Source organism: Cuculus canorus, chromosome 17 (assembly GCF_017976375.1).
Source record: "Cuculus canorus isolate bCucCan1 chromosome 17, bCucCan1.pri, whole genome shotgun sequence".
In the NCBI taxonomy this organism is placed as follows: Eukaryota; Metazoa; Chordata; class Aves; order Cuculiformes; family Cuculidae; genus Cuculus; species Cuculus canorus.
Genome location: NC_071417.1, coordinates 787,129 through 802,360, shown reverse-complemented (window position 1 = coordinate 802,360; position 15,232 = coordinate 787,129). Strand labels below are relative to the sequence as shown.

The 15,232-nt window shown below is 43.5% G+C and overlaps 1 protein-coding gene across 17 annotated transcripts in view; it reads left to right on the top strand.

Annotated features, from left to right (window-relative positions):
* Positions 1-15,232, top strand: part of ARVCF (ARVCF delta catenin family member) — a 271,201-nt gene that overhangs the window by 118,959 nt on the left and 137,010 nt on the right. Inside the window, exon 1 of one of the 17 annotated variants that reach the window (XM_054082712.1) lies at positions 613-1,054. The exons of the other annotated variants lie outside the window; for them this stretch is intronic. The gene's annotated coding sequence lies outside the window, so the exon portion shown is untranslated. Of the gene's footprint in view, positions 1-612; positions 1,055-15,232 lie in introns of those variants that run through there. 17 annotated transcript variants of the gene reach the window in all.

The window sequence follows — 15,232 nt, the reverse complement described above, 5'->3', positions numbered from 1 at the left end:
ACAACTGAGGCTCAGAGTTGGGTAACGCAGTTCTCTGCCCCTAAAACACAAGCCTTAGCTTTACTCTTCGGCTGGAACTCTGACACGGGCAGTAGCAGTAAGGCTGAAATTAGGATTAAACAGGTCTGAAACGTTCCTTCTGGTGCTCAGCGTTAGTATGGAGATGCCACGTCTTCATGTTGATCTTGTAGGATTGATATTAATGAACACGTTAATTACATTGACACTGCAAGCATGTTTTAGGCTCTTCTGGGAACCTGAGGCTGGGATGAAAAGATACTTTTGTGCAGAGGCGCCTATTCTGATAATCAAAGAAGATTAAATGGTGATGTACCTTCCCGTCTGCTCTATAGCTCGCCTGGCTGTCTCCAACCACCCCCGTTTTCCAGGGATAGTCTCTAATTTGATTCCTGTAGCTCTCAGGCCCCGATTACCATCGCTCAGCCACCAGCTGTTACAGTCCAGGATTTATTTCGCGCTTTGATTTGCTGCGGGAGCCTCGGAGCGCGGCGGGAGCGGCAGCGGTGCCGTTTGCCCGGAGCCGCCGCGTGCGGCGGGGGAGGCGGTGTGGCAGGGGCGGGTCGGAGGGACCGCCTTCGGTGAGGCTGGGCTGCACCTGCCCCGCTGGGTCTCCGTGAAGACACGATGACTTAATGTATTTATGAACCCGCACCCCGCCCGCGGTTTGTCGGGAGAGGCAGGAGGAGGGCTCGGCCGCCAGAACGGGGAGCGCGGGAGGTCTCCTCCCGCCAGGGATCCCCCCGCGGGGGGTCGGAGGTCCGAGGCGCACCTCAGAGACTGACCGACCAGAGCCGCGCCGGGGCGCCGCGGAGCCCTCTGTGCCGCAGCGGGGGCGCTGGTCCCGGCCGCGGGGCAGCGCCGCGGGGCTCCCGCCGTGCCGGGCCCTGCTGGCGGCCGCGGGCAGGTGCCGCGGGAGGGACGGACGGACGGACGGAGGGGCGTTCCCCGGCGCGCTGCGCGTTCGCCTCCGCGGGGAGAGCGGGCGGGGGGGCTGCCCTGCCCGGGACCCGAGCCGTGCTGCGCGCCCGCACAGGTCAGTGCCGCCCCTCGGCCCCTTCCCACCCGAACCCCGGGAGCGAGAGCCGCTGTGGTCTGCGCCGCGCGACCCGCCGGAACACGAACCCGAAAAACTATTGTTTTCTTGGACCTTTTCGTCGCCTTCGATACATCTAAGGAGCTCCCTGATGCGAGGGGCTGGGAATAGTGCTTTTAAAGAAAAAGTAGTAGGCTTTGTGTTTTCTTGGGCTTTGTGTTCCCTTGGGGTTTGTTTCCTTGGGATTTGTGCGGTTATATATATATTTTTTTAAAAAATTTTAACTCAAGATGCTTTTTAAACCAGTATGTTTTATGAACCGTTTAATACAGCAGATTTCTCTTAAAATTAATTTCTCTTGCGGTATGGCAATAAAGAAGCGCTCTTTATCTTTTTTTTTTCTCTCTGCAAGTTATTGTTTAAACTAATAGATAAGGTTGCGCAAATAAATATCTCTGCGACCTTTTGTTTTCTGCCTTTTTTACCCTGTTTGCAAAAGAATGTGAGCAAAAAGCTTTGCTGTTGTGCCTTTGTGGAATGTTTGCTTTTCCCACACAGCGTTCTCTTGCTTTCTCTTTGATTTTTGTTGTTGAACGTACTGGGGACATAACTTCATGGTTTTCATGCTTATCTTAAAGAAAAAGCTTTCTGGGCTGTCATCTTAATAATTAGAATGGCTTTACAGCTTTGTAGGAAAAAAATTCAGATGTTATTCTTTACCTTGGAGTGTCATTGGGCATTGCAGAGCAAAGCTGTGGCAGGCTAGATTTAAATAAATAAAGATCGCATAGACTCCTGTAATTTATTGGTGCTTATGTTGTTAACCTCCTGCATCCACCTTGTAAGCCGCAGGAAACCCTATAAATTCAGGTGGCGGCAGGGTAGAGCTGCTCCTCAGACTAGGATGAGGTGGTGTCTTTCTAAACCTCCTCCTCTTCTGCATTTGCAATTTAAAACAGAGTATTTTAGGATAAGAAAATGCACTGATACTACATTACTGATAAAACGTCTATGAATTCATTTAGGTTCAGTGCTCTGGAATTGTTAGAGGCACTTTGGTGTTTGGCTTAATCGTGTTGTGTTCGACTTGACGGTCTCGGTAACAAAAGGCTGAATCATTTCTCAATGCGAGTGAAGCGAGTGAAAGTTGTTTGTCTTGATGGGAAATAAGCCCTTTCAGCAGGGAACATTCCTTTGTGTGTGGGCAGCCCCTGGGGTCACTGCCCTGCCTGCTGGAGGTATCCGAATCCTGGTTCTGTTTGGGTGCTTGTTGGTGTCATGCTGCCCGTGGACTTCTTGAGGAGGAGGGGATTCTGTTTGTGTGTGTGGTCCTGTTCATCCTACCTGACCTGAAGTTACTGTGCCTGTCAAATCACATGCAATGTGTTGTTCATTTTTAGATGGTTAGCAGCGATTTGGGGTTTGGGTTTTTTTTCAATGTATGAAGAAAAAACCTGGAGGTAAGGAGCAGAACGTGAACTTTGAAAAATGTGAGTTTCATGTCTTCTGGCCTGTGCAAGAGGTTCTAGTCTTCTGGGTTTTCTGTTTTGATGGGCAGAAGAGCCTGAGTGAGAGTGAAAGATTATAATTAATCACTTCAGGTCATGCATTTTGGTTAGCTTGTAAATTCTTCTTCCATATCAAAACAAAAAACCGGCACGGTTTTAACGTCCATGCTGCCAGTCGTAGCTTAGGATCAGGCAGAGATGTGTTATTTTATCTTTTCTGATGGAGCAGGGGCTCTTTATTCATCCTGAGTTCTCTTTGTAGTATTACTGATAAAGCTGATGCTGCAACAGTGTGTTAGAGAATGCTTTGCGTAGTAGAAGGCAGCAGTTTTAAATTGTGAATCGTCTGACAAATTTATTGCGCAGTTACAGGGCCTTTAGAAAGTAATCTTTTAGCTTTAATGATCACAATTAAGTAGAACTTACCAAATGGATAAATGACTTTTGAGGTGAATGCAAGACTACACAATCCATGCAGACAAGAAAGGGGGAGAGAGTAGAAGGAACTTCTGCTACATCAACTAAAGACCTAATGTGTTTAGAGACTCCTTACATTAAAATCTGAGTGAAGACATTTATGAATCATGATTGAAAGAACTTCTGTCTCCCCTTTTGGCTTCTACTGGGAATAGTTCTGCTTCCTTGTGTTCTGGGCCACAAAAGCAGCATTGCACTTGGGAGCACTGGAAGAAGAAACAAATGCTGAAAAGCTGTTCTTGTGAGTGTGCAGGGTGGACCTCCCCTTCTCAGCATTCCGCCGTGGCCCTTCCCTTCCTGCTGATGAAGGATGAAGGTTGCTGAAGTTTGTGCTGAGGATTCGCAGTCTAATGATCTGCAGCAGCCTGGATGCAAGTATAGGGTTCATGAAATTCAGATGGATCTCAAAGTCTGTAACGATTAGAATATGTTTGGTCACTGTGACATACAGCTTTGATCTGCATGTGGAACCTTAAGTGCTGGCTTGCCTCAGGGCCATGAATTTGTAAAAGGGAAAGGAGTTACTTAAAGTGACTTTTGCCAAAAGTTCTTCAGGTCCATTTTATTTCTGCTTCAGAAAATACTTTGCTAACATTCCTAGTTCAGGCATGGAACTCGGGAAGGCTGCCCATCCTCAGCACTTTGTCCCTGAAGTGTTTTGCTAGAGGATGACACTGATGTAAGAGAGTATGAAATCGTAGCTCTGTTGAGGTGAAAGAGCGGTCAGTGCAGTAGTGGTGTACCTGATGTGAGTCTGTACCAGTGATGGAAATCTTCTGGAAGAAAGGTTCATGGTGGGGCAGCATGCAAAAGCATCATCAATTTCGGAATACTCGGGCAAGTCACACTAGAAAAAAACAAGTGAAAAAGGAGCTTTATTTTTAACAGGGATCTCTATTTGGATTCGCAGATGAATTCTCACAGTGCAGTGTGAGTATAGGCTTGACACGCCTCTAATGTGCCTTACTGCCTCGAAGTGAAGCAGCAATATCCAACATTGACTCCTCCCCGCTTCCCAAATCAACTCTTTGCCAGCAGTTGTGAGTTCTGCCGCAAGGCCAGGCAGAGGGGGTCTGTTTTCGTTACTCAGTTACTGAGGTGCTGAGCTGCAGGAGCAACTGAGTGTAGGCACATGTTCTCTTCTGTGCTTTGCCACAGAGGCAGCGATTACCTGCAGGAGGGTGTGTGTTGTAACTGTAGGCAGTTACTGCCTCGCTCAGGTGTGTGGATGCACCTTTACCTCCTGATGCAGGGACTTCTCCATGACACAGATGCTCTGGAGCTGCAGCTAGACACGGTTTGTGGGTTGTGGGAATGGAAATGCTCTGTTTCTGAAAATGCTGTTGCAAGTACTGTCTTCCAAAAGTGCTGTTGGGATATATAACATCCAGTTTGTGTATGTGTGCCTGTGCGTATCCAGCTTTGTAACAGCAGTAGGCATACCAAGCAAAGCATTCCAGCAATTGCCCTTCCTGAGGCTTTGCTGCTTAACCACCTGTCCCAAAGGCTGTGAGGTGAGCTGGTCTGCAGGGAAAATGCAGCTGTCGGCGTTTTTTGCTTAAGTTACACTGAAGTTACTAAAAATAAAAGGGTAGCTGTTTTTTTTTTTTTTTAAAGAAAAAGTGTGTACGCTTGATATCTTTCATAATGTAGAAAAATTCATTATGAAAGATCAAAACTGGGGATAAAAAACATGTTCAACAGTTGCATTTGAAATTGCACAGGCTAGATGTTTCTAACAAGGCTATTCTCAAATGCATCATCTCAAGCGCTTTTCTCTGAAGAATTCTTTGCCACTAAATGGAGGGTTTGATACTGCCTTCAGTAGGAACAGAGTCAGGACCATTGGTTTAAAGTAGTTGTGTATAAAATGTCTCCATATTTGGGTGTTAAGTAAGAAGGCACTTCTCTGAATATGAGGATTTTATCATGTTCTCCGTGTGTCTTTACCCATCCCCGCCTCTTCTTACTCACTTAGTCTAAGTGGATTTCCCCTGTAACAGCCAAAAGGGTGCAGCTATATTCAGGGAAACTGCTTACTAGCTCCTGATCATTGGAATTGTGCAGTAAAAGTGTAGGGAACATATCGTAACGTATTTCACTTGCTGCTTCTTTCACCCCACAACTTTTGGAATGCCTGTGCTGATTTAAGGAGGTGTTACCCCTCCCTTCCCGACGTAGCACTCTGAGACACAGAATTAGTACTTCTAAGATAATATAGATTTAATTAAAGAACCTAAAATTTCAGACTCCACTGTTCTGGGAACACTTGTGGACATGGTTGTGCGAGATGAGTCTCAGCTGCTCTGGGCGGGGAAGATCGTGTCCTTTTCCTGCTGGCTGTTCGTTTCCCAAATTATGCAACATGTTGTGCAAACTCCTGTTTTCAGGGCCATTCTGTGGACCAGAACAGTGAATTGACCCAGGGTGGAGAAGTGGGTCTGTATTAAGTAGGTAGTGGGAGAAGGGAAAGGGCAGGGAGTGGAGAAGAGTGTGTGTGGGGGATCTTGTGTAACTATTCTGCTGGAGAAATAAAGTCAAGACAGTGCAGGGGTTTCCTATCTCAGGTGACTTGACCTGGAGATCTGTGTGCATTTGATTTGATCAGCTCTCCCTGTGAACAGAGAGGGATGTTAAAAGACCCTCTTCTTCCTAGTTTTGAAATTGTTTCAGTAGTCTCCTGTGTGGCTGGCAGTGTCCAGGAGAGCTTGGCTGTGCCCAGCCATGACTCTGTGGAAAAAAGGCAGAAAAAATTAAGGTTGTGTATGAGTTGAGAGTGGATGGGACCTTTCTTCTGCTTAACTCTGCCTGCCAAGGTCTTTTGGTCAATAGGAGTTTCCCTTATAATTTCTTATTTGCTTTCTGAGTTTTTCATAGCATCGCACAGACTTGTTTATAGTGCAGGAGGTGAGAGAAGAAATTAATATTGCAGTAGCCTTAATAGCCATAAGGTTAGGATAGCAGGGGTTTAGTTTGCATTCAAGTGCTTTGTTTCTGGTGAGAAATGGAAGGTAGTCTTTTGTTAGTAGGTGTTCTTTGGTTTTGTTTTTCCTTTAAAGGATGGGAGGGGTCTGATGGGTCTCTAACTCAGCTGTGGAGAACTAGCAAGAGGAGAGGTTTGAGAGGGAATGGGGTCCCTGAAATAAATCCTGAGAGTGGGTATCTCAAATTTTTTAATAAAAGTAAGACTGAAACCAAAACTTTGGTAGTTCTAAATTTCACTGTGTCCTCTGTCTCTCATGTATCTCATTAGGCTGCAGCCAGGCTTGGGTTTTTTTTTTTCTTTTTATTCCTTTGTCTGCATGCCTAAGCAGTGAACAACTGTAACTGTACCTGCGAGAGACTTGGTGAGCAGGCAAAGACATCCCTCTCTCAGAGGAGTCATAATCTTTTGTATCTACAAATGGGCAGGCAAGATCTCTCCTGCCTTACTAAGGGGCGGTGCTTCCGTGGGCTCAGTGCTCCCTGTGTACTGCAGCAATGTGGAAATTCATTACTTTTAGTGGTGTTCTCTGCCTCTGTGAGTCAAGCCCACACCTGCTCATAGCCGGAAATTGAAATGCCTGAGTTCTCCCTCTTGGCTAATCCCACGCATCTTTCCTTAGCATCATAACACTTCTCTTTGGCATTCAAAAAATAAAGTGAAAACTGTTCTAAGTAAACCTGGGTAATTTTTGAGCTTGGAAATTTCTGCCTCCGTAAGCTAAATCATTTGGCACAGCTCTGAACTTTTATTTTTAGTAAAACTTTCACAGCCAGACTATCGTACTGTTCAGAGAAGGAGATATTCCTCAAAGCCTGAAACGGAACCAGAATGTGAGGGCTTATTTTTATACTCTGGGAAATGTATTTGTGTGTGTGTGTATAAATACATATATGGGGAAAAGAGAAGATGATTTAAGTAGTATTACTCTGCAGCTGGGCGTAGTGTCACACTGAAGGAAATGATCCAGAATGCTCCGAAGACTTTAACTCACAAACTTGTAGTTCATGAAGGAGCTGATGAAAGAAGCAGCACAATTTGTTTATGGATGGTAGAGCCTTGAGATGTGAGCAGTTCCTGCGTGTGAGCAGGATTATTCTGCTGTTTGAATTGTAAACACTTTCAAATTATTTTAGCAAGTTTTGCATCTGAAGCTGTTTGCATCCCTCTCTCCTAATGATGTGATTCTCAAGGGAATTTAGTGTTATGGGAATAAAGGCCTTTCTGGCACGGCAGCGTGTGGGCCTTCACTGGTTGCTTTTGTGATGCATTAAATGAAGACTTAAACTGGTGTTCATACCACAATGTTATGCAGAGGTGAGACCTTTCAAAATTTGGTGTTTAATACAGGCTGTTGAAAGTGTGTGAAATTCCAAGTAGCTGTGGCCAAAGGCTTGATAAGGAACCCAGTATAGAAGTCTATATATTGTACTTCACACATTACAGTGATGCAAGCCAAGTTATTTTGCTTTGAATGGACAAAATGACTTACTTGGAAAACAGATTATGCAGGTGGCTGGCATACTCTATCAGCATCTTCCTGACATCAATCACTGGTAAACTAGATCCTAGTTCTTTAAGGTGCAGTGGTACTTAGAAGCTCTTTTGTGGCACCACTGCCTCTTTGGCATTAATTCCGCGGAGGAACCGCTCTAGTTCTGCGTCAAGTCACATTGATGTTCTCCCAAGTATGTTGTTTCCTCCCAGTCAGCTTCCCAGCTTCTGTCGTGCTTTGTCCTTCTGAAACCTCCTTCCTAGCGGTAGCAGTGGTGACCAGAATAATTCTCCTATTGTTCATATACGTTAAATTAGGAGGAATGTATTTCCATTTAAACCTAATCCAGCAGATGCTTTATGTTATTGCCTCAGTTACACTGGTTTTCAGATCATCTGTAAAACCAGCTATGTGTTTTAGGAGACCAGTGTTGCTCAGCTGGGCTGACTTCATGATCTCTCTGCCATTTAAAGTCTCTGATGAATCCTAGATATTGTTTTCACTAGCTTGAGAGTGCAATTCTTTATAGACCATTTTTTATGACACTCTGATGAGGGAACAGTTATAAATACTCTTTTCTTGGGTTGTAAAAGGTTTCAACTTAAATGCCAGATGCTGTGAAAGTAAAGAGTGACTTTGTAAATTGTAGGCTTTATTTGTAAAGTACTCGTTGATACTGATTGCTATTCTGAAATCTAACTCTTGCAGCTTTCCCAGCATCTGGCCACCCGATGCACCCTTGAACTCCTGGATTGCTGTCAGTCTTCTTTTTTTTTTTTAAAGAGTAACTAAAGATGTTAAGAGTTGCCCCGCGTGAAAAGGGAATGATTGTTTCTGCGTTGCTAACTTCAAAAGCTGTTTGGTTTCCTTACTTCCCCCAAATGCCACTTGCCTTTGAGTTATACCTTAGTGGTTTCTGTTGAGTTGCTCAAGAAAGAGGAGGTTGGGCTTCATGGGTGGGATGTTTCTCACTGGGTGTTCTCACCTGTTGCTCATTTGGGTAAAAGAAAGCAAACAGGTGAAAACCCTTCTTAAAGTAGCTCCTGACTCCTTTGTTCTGGCTAGCATGAGATGATGATGTTCTTGCCTCCCTTGGGCATCAGGATATCAATACTGAAAACCTTCACAAAGCTTCAGAATTCAAAATGTCTGTAATGCCGTGGTTTACATGTGCATGAAAGCCACCACTGCTGTGATAAGGGCTCCAGAAGTACTTTGCATAGCTTATGTGCTGTTTCAGGTGAGTCCTGTGGCTGACTAGCAAATGAGAGGGGAAGCCGAGCTCTGCCTTCCTCCCTAGCCAGACTGGGTGCTGGGAGCAGATGCAGCCAGCGTGGGAGGTTGGGTGAAGCTGGGCACGTGGTTTTCTGGGTGAATTTTCAATGACTCGGTAATGTGGAAAGCCTACCCTTGCCTTCTAGCACTGGCAGGCAAGTTAGTAGATATTTAATAAAATATACAAGAACTTTCTTAACTGTGCTCATTATGGCATTAATTCATTTCCATAGGGTGATTGTGTCCTAGCATTGAGAGTGTCGGAAACTCACACTGCAGCTTATGTCTTTTTTTTTATCATTATTCCTTTTTTTCACTCACCTTTTTTTTTCATAAGTTTATTGCACGTTCTGGTTCTTTGTTGTTCTTTGTCCAAAATGAATGGACTATGATGTGTTTACAAGAGTTTTAAAAAATTGTATTTCTTGCATTAGCATATGTAAATGTGAGTAAATGTATGTAAATACATGCTAGACAAGGAACATCTCGCATTTGTCCTTAGCAATATCATCTCATCTGGGTCATTCTTTCTCTTTCTACCATGACATGTTGTTTCATTACCTAAGGTTAGAATGCATCTTGGTCACGGCGACACATTTATCTTGTATTTTATGATGTGATCTTATCACATCCCATTTCTTTTCTCTTTCCTATTCAGGTCTTCATCTGTCAGTGACAGTCACGACACCAGCTAGTGGCAGAGTAATACCAGGGCTATGCATACCAGTGGCGATTTTTAAGGGTAATACTTTGCTTCCAAGGTATGATATTATTCTTAGCAGGCTATTTCTGGAGGGAAGAGCCATTTGTAATTACATCAAGACCAGTGGCCATCAATCACTTCAGATGTAGGAGATAGTGGAAAAAAAAAAAAAAAAGGCTTCTTTGGATAACATTCAATAAATATGAAGCAAAGAGAAGGTGACACTGTGCCCTTCTCTCTTGGCTTCAGCAGCGCAGAAGCGCAAAGAAGTGCCAATTCATTCTTTGTGTAATAGCAACAGGCAGACCCCTTTGTATTTGCAGTTGTAGCCTCTGTATTTTAACATTCAGAAATAATTTTTTCCATCAGTTCTATGAGAATGTGAAGTGGGAGGGAGAATATTCACTTCCATTGTTGAAAATGCTATGGCCGTTTGTAATGTGTTGGATTTAGAAGTGTATTCTTCCCTACCATTTCTTCAAAGGCCAGACCTTCAAAGGGAAAACTGTTGCTCTATAGGCAAGCAGAAAGGAGAGACAGTTTCCAACCTTACAGGCTCATATACACCAACTCCAGATACGATTAGAGATCAGTTGACGAGTGCTGCATGAGTCACTGACAGGTTATGAAAATCTGCCGGTAGTTTTGGTGTATAAACAGGAACTGGAACACCTGCCTGCAAGTTGCTTTAAATCTCGTGTAATACGCTGTTAATCCTGTAAATTTTTCTGCTTCTTGGTTTTTGAGACTCCAGTAAAAATCATCTTTGTGTTTCATTTATATGGGATCAGTTTTTTTTTTTTTCTTTCTTTCATAAAGCTGGCACTTCAAAATTTCGGCTTAACGGTGCCAACACAAACTTTTCAATACTCAAAATGTGATTTTCTTCCTTTACTGCTACCAAGAGGCATAGCAGATATTGTGTAACACCCATCCTGGGCTTGACTGGATTCCAGAGACTTTCCAGAAAAAGAGGCAAGTAGTAAAATCAGCATCTGCCATGTACGTCAAGATGGTAAAGGAAGAGTTGTGTCCACAGCAGCTGCGTGCTGTGTATGCTTGTACAAAGACACTGCAAATGTGGGGAGGTGTTTCAGGAATTGTTGTTCTTTGAATTTTCTTGTGTTCAAAGGAACTTGGCCAAGGTACTTATGTGGATACTGTTTTGGCAACTGGAGTCACGAAAATATTTACAAAGACTGTTGGGTTCTTCCCCCATTTTCTTATCCCTCCTTCCTGTATTTAAAATTCCGTTAAGTGTTTTTTTCTTCAAAAATTTCTGCAGATTTCTTTTAAAGGGACAGGGATAATTAGCTTTCTTCTGGGTGTAAATTGTAAATAACTGCTTCGTAAAGATGCCTTTAAATTTTAAGGTAACGATGGCAGCATGCCACTTAAACTACGTTGTTTATTGATGTTTTCTGCGGATTACAAAGACAATATTTTTTTGGTGGCAAACAAATTGGGTAAAAGGTGATTTTCCTCTCTTAAAATTCAACTTTGCGCTCTCCTAAGGAAAGATGTCGAGATGGCTTTGGTGGGCACTTCATGCAGTGCAGCTCAGGCAGAAATACTCTGTTGTGGCTCTGCTGGATTTCCTGTACCAGTGGTGGGAATGCAGTACTGAATCCCCGCAGGACTATGTGGGTATCTGAGTGGATGCATGCTGGGGACTCCATGGTGAAGTTTGGTTGGGCTGAACCAAGCACGTGGTTAGCACACGGGAGGTGACGCGATGTGGTGAGGGCCAACTTCTCCATTTGGCATTATTATAAAGTAAATATTGGTCCTGGCAACCACTTTAAGGCCAGAATTGTCCAAATGGGCGCCCAATTGATGAGTTGAGCAGTGTGCTTCAGTCTGCTGTTACAATGCAGTTTTCAGTCTTTTTGCTGGTCCCTGGCATGCCAGACTTGGCTCTGATGGCACTTGCCACAATTTAGAGCTGGTTGTCCTGTCTGGCAGAACAAGCACTCGTTAGTTCTGGTGGAAGTACAGTCACAGTCAGGACTCTGGGCTTCAGGCAAGTATAAGCCTCTGTAGTATGTCTTTAGAATTAGTTGAGAATTAAGGGAAAAGGAAGACTTGTGAGCTGATCAGTTGCATTGGGAATGAAAGAGTTAAGAATGGAAATCGGATTGCACAGCTGAAATCTCAATTTGAACTTGTGGTCTCTTGAGAGAAAATGCCATTCAGCACTGTTGCACAGAGTTATTTCATTCTTAATTTTAATTGACATGTCCCAGAATGCAGCCTTCTCTTAGGAATCCATACAGTGCAGAGATGTTTGTGAGTCAGTGTATCTCTGTGTGAGCGACTTCTCTGATTTAAATTCAGGTCATCATTAATTTCCCTTTTGATACCAGCATCCTTTCTGCCTGCCTTATGCACTCAGTAACTTTATGAAATTTGAATGAACCTCTCCCTAAATAAGAAGTTGGTCACCTCCTGGGATTTCAGCTTAATGACCTGACCCTGCTTCTTTTTTCCTCTCTCATACCCCCATGGATGTTTGTGGAACCAGGTAGAAGGGATGCTTTCTTGGAAGCTTTAGCCCCTTGCCTTGGAAACAGTGGTATCCTGTGCAACCTCGGTAACAGCGAAGTAATTCTTTTATTTGTATGGCATCAGCGTTTCAGCTTTATTGGAGGAGGGGAAGACCTCAAGCAGAAGCTTGTTCTAGTGTTAACTTCAATTTTTTTCATTCTTTTTCTGGGTTTAATTCATAACCAATTATTTATAAACCCAGCAAGAGCAGCAGCACTGTACAGTTCCATCCTGTAGTAGTTGTGGGGAGGGGGATGTATCTGACTGAAGTATATTTTAATATTCTGTATCTCCAGTATTGATTGCATTTCCAAATAAACTGTGTGATTGTCCAATATTGGAATAATCCCAGAAGTTAATTAACTTTCTTGGAGTTTTGTGTCTTTTGTATCTCATGGGCATCAGTTTAAAGGAACGCTTTGCAAATGGCAGAGAGCCTAACGGCATACGATAGCCACAAACATAGTAGAAAACTTGTGGTTCAGAATATCAACTTGTATTTTAATTTGTTTTTAACCTGCAGATGGGCGGTGCAGGGCAACTGATCTACTTGCCAAGAAACACTGAAAAATTCATTGCAGTGTAAACTTTGACTACTGCTCCAGCTTGTAATGGATAGGGTTAGTGTTACAGGTGTCTAAATGCCTCGATTAATATAAATTCCAAGTAGAATTAGCTTCTAGTTACATTTTTTAATTTTCTGTTCTTTATCCTGTTTATCTTCATAGCTGTTTTGACTGGTGCTGTGTTTTGCTAGCATACAAGATGCATTAGATTTGCTTTTGGAGAACAGTCTTCATTATCTCTTAGACTTTTGCGTAATACCAACTCCATCACAGAAACTGTGTAGTGTTTGGATGGTGGTGGTGATCAGATGTACTGCATCTGTGTGAGAATATTTCGGTTAACAACATTAATTGAAGTCCTATGAAGGCTTTGGTGTTACTAGATAATACCTACTGCTCACCTTTTACAGAACGCTTGATAAAGTGGTAATGTAGGTAAGTAGGAAAAGGGCACGATATGGTGCGTTCTTAATTGTGTGTCGGGGGTTTCCCCCTCTGAGCATGAATAGGATGTGTTGTGTTTTACCATAGGAAGTAAATGGGTTTGTATAGTTATTTCTCCTCTGCTGAAGCTGTGGTCAGCTGTTGTGTGTGTATCCCTCTCAGTAAGCCTGAATGTTGCTCCTCATGTGCAGCAACTCGCTTGGCACAACCAACCATAGCCTGTCTTATGGCTGTTGTCTGATAAGATTTGAATGCCCCTAGATAAAAGGAGATGAAGCTCCCTATTTTCATCTTTGCAGCTGATAGGTCAACCGTAATGTAGGGAAGGTGCAATTCAATATGGTGTTCCAGGTGATGGCTGGAACAGTGAGCACAGTCCATGGCCACTTTTGCCACTCACAAAATGCATGTCCCTAGGCTGATGTTAATTTCAGACTCCTAGCTGGAGCCTGTAGTCTCTGTCGCATCTTTCCATGGGTCTTGATCTGTCACATACCTATACCTGGAGGACTCCCTGCAGGCAAGCCTACCTACTGCTGTCTGGTTGGTAAGAAAGTGTATTTTACTCCTTATGTGCCGTATGAGGTCCGATGGAACTTGCTTTTGCCGGATTTCAGTCCTTTTAGTGTAACAGCAACACATGCAAGTAATGACTAATCATCTTTGACCAGGTGTTTCTTAGCATAAATTATCACTGCTAGCTTAGTTCTTCAGAGGGTCTTCTGTCTGAGGTTTAGAGCAGGAACAGAGGCTGCCTAGGCTTTGTCTGTGAGTAATTTAATGCATAGCAGTTGTGATTTGATGAAATGTGTGGCTCAAAAGAGAAACCAGTTTTAGTTTTGTTATCTGGTTGTCATCTTTTGGTGTTCTGCTTTCTTTTGAGAAATGCTTCTCTTGTTAAATTTTAAGCAGGTGATTTGAAAGCACTGTCAATTAGTCTGTTTAGTCTTGCACAGCTGACTGCCTTAGCTAGGGTGGAGGCTTTATCAATTATTAAAGCATGGACTTGTTTGATTTTGTCCAGCCTCAGTGCAGAGCGCAGCCTGCTGAAGGTACTGGCTGGAGGTAAGTACAAGAGCTTTGTCATCAGCAAAATTGTTCCTCTTGTTTATCTTTCCTCAAAAACCTATACGTTTTAGAACCTATTAGTTGTATACATGGGCCTGTTTCTAAACTAAAATGTGTGTAATATTACAGAAAAGCTTTATAGAGGCTGTGCCATAAAAAATTTGGGATGTGGCCCTGTGTGTATAGTTTTTCTCTCTTAAACTTTCTTTATGTATTTATTTCTTCCCTCCACGCACATACCCATAAAAAGGTCTAAAGGTCTGGGAAAAAATATTCTGTGTGCAGCCTATTGTTCAGTCAAAGTGCATATTATCAATGGTCACATGCTTTGCTGAAATATTTATTAAGACCCGGGCATAGTGTGCAGACTCTGCTTTCTTTCTGTTGTCTGATTGTGCATTTGCACCTATGTAGTTAGTAATCAAGACAGACGTGAAAAGTGTAAGCTTCTAGCAGAGATTTGATTTCAGACCTGCTTTGTTCTGGAAGTTCCCCTTTGTTGTACACAAATGAGAGCTGTGAGTAGTAAGAAACTTATTTTTTCGTTGCATTCCAACTGTACAACACTGAAGTCTCCTTGTATCGTTGAAGAAGGGGGTCTCCTGTCCCCTCGCACCTCGAGCATGAGGCAAGAGCTACACGGGTTCTTGCCAGTAGGATAAAATACGAGGCAGGTTTTAGACACTGCTTCAATGTGAGTCCTGTTGCAGCTGGGTGAGAGGTACATCCTGTGAAAGGCAAGTCTCTGCGTGGTAGCAATGTTTCAGTCATACAACTGCAGAACTGGATGCCAGCTCTCAACAGTAACAATGCAGTGCAAAAGTAAGGTGGTAAGAAACTAGAAGGGAGCACTGAGCATTAATTGCACTTCAGTTTGGATGGACAGAGTCCAGTGGTGAGCTGCTGGCACCTTTGACACTGCAGAGGTGTGGGTGCTGTGCCACACTGGGGGCTTTGGTCCTTTTGCTCTGCACAGGGAAGAAGTGGCTCTGGTGCTGTTCACCTTCCTGTAAAGGTAGTGGTTCCTATCCCACTTCAGGGTTTTATTACAGCTGCTGTTCTCAGTGAAGCGTCTTTGGCAGGTACTGAGCTTGGACAACTGTCACTCTTGC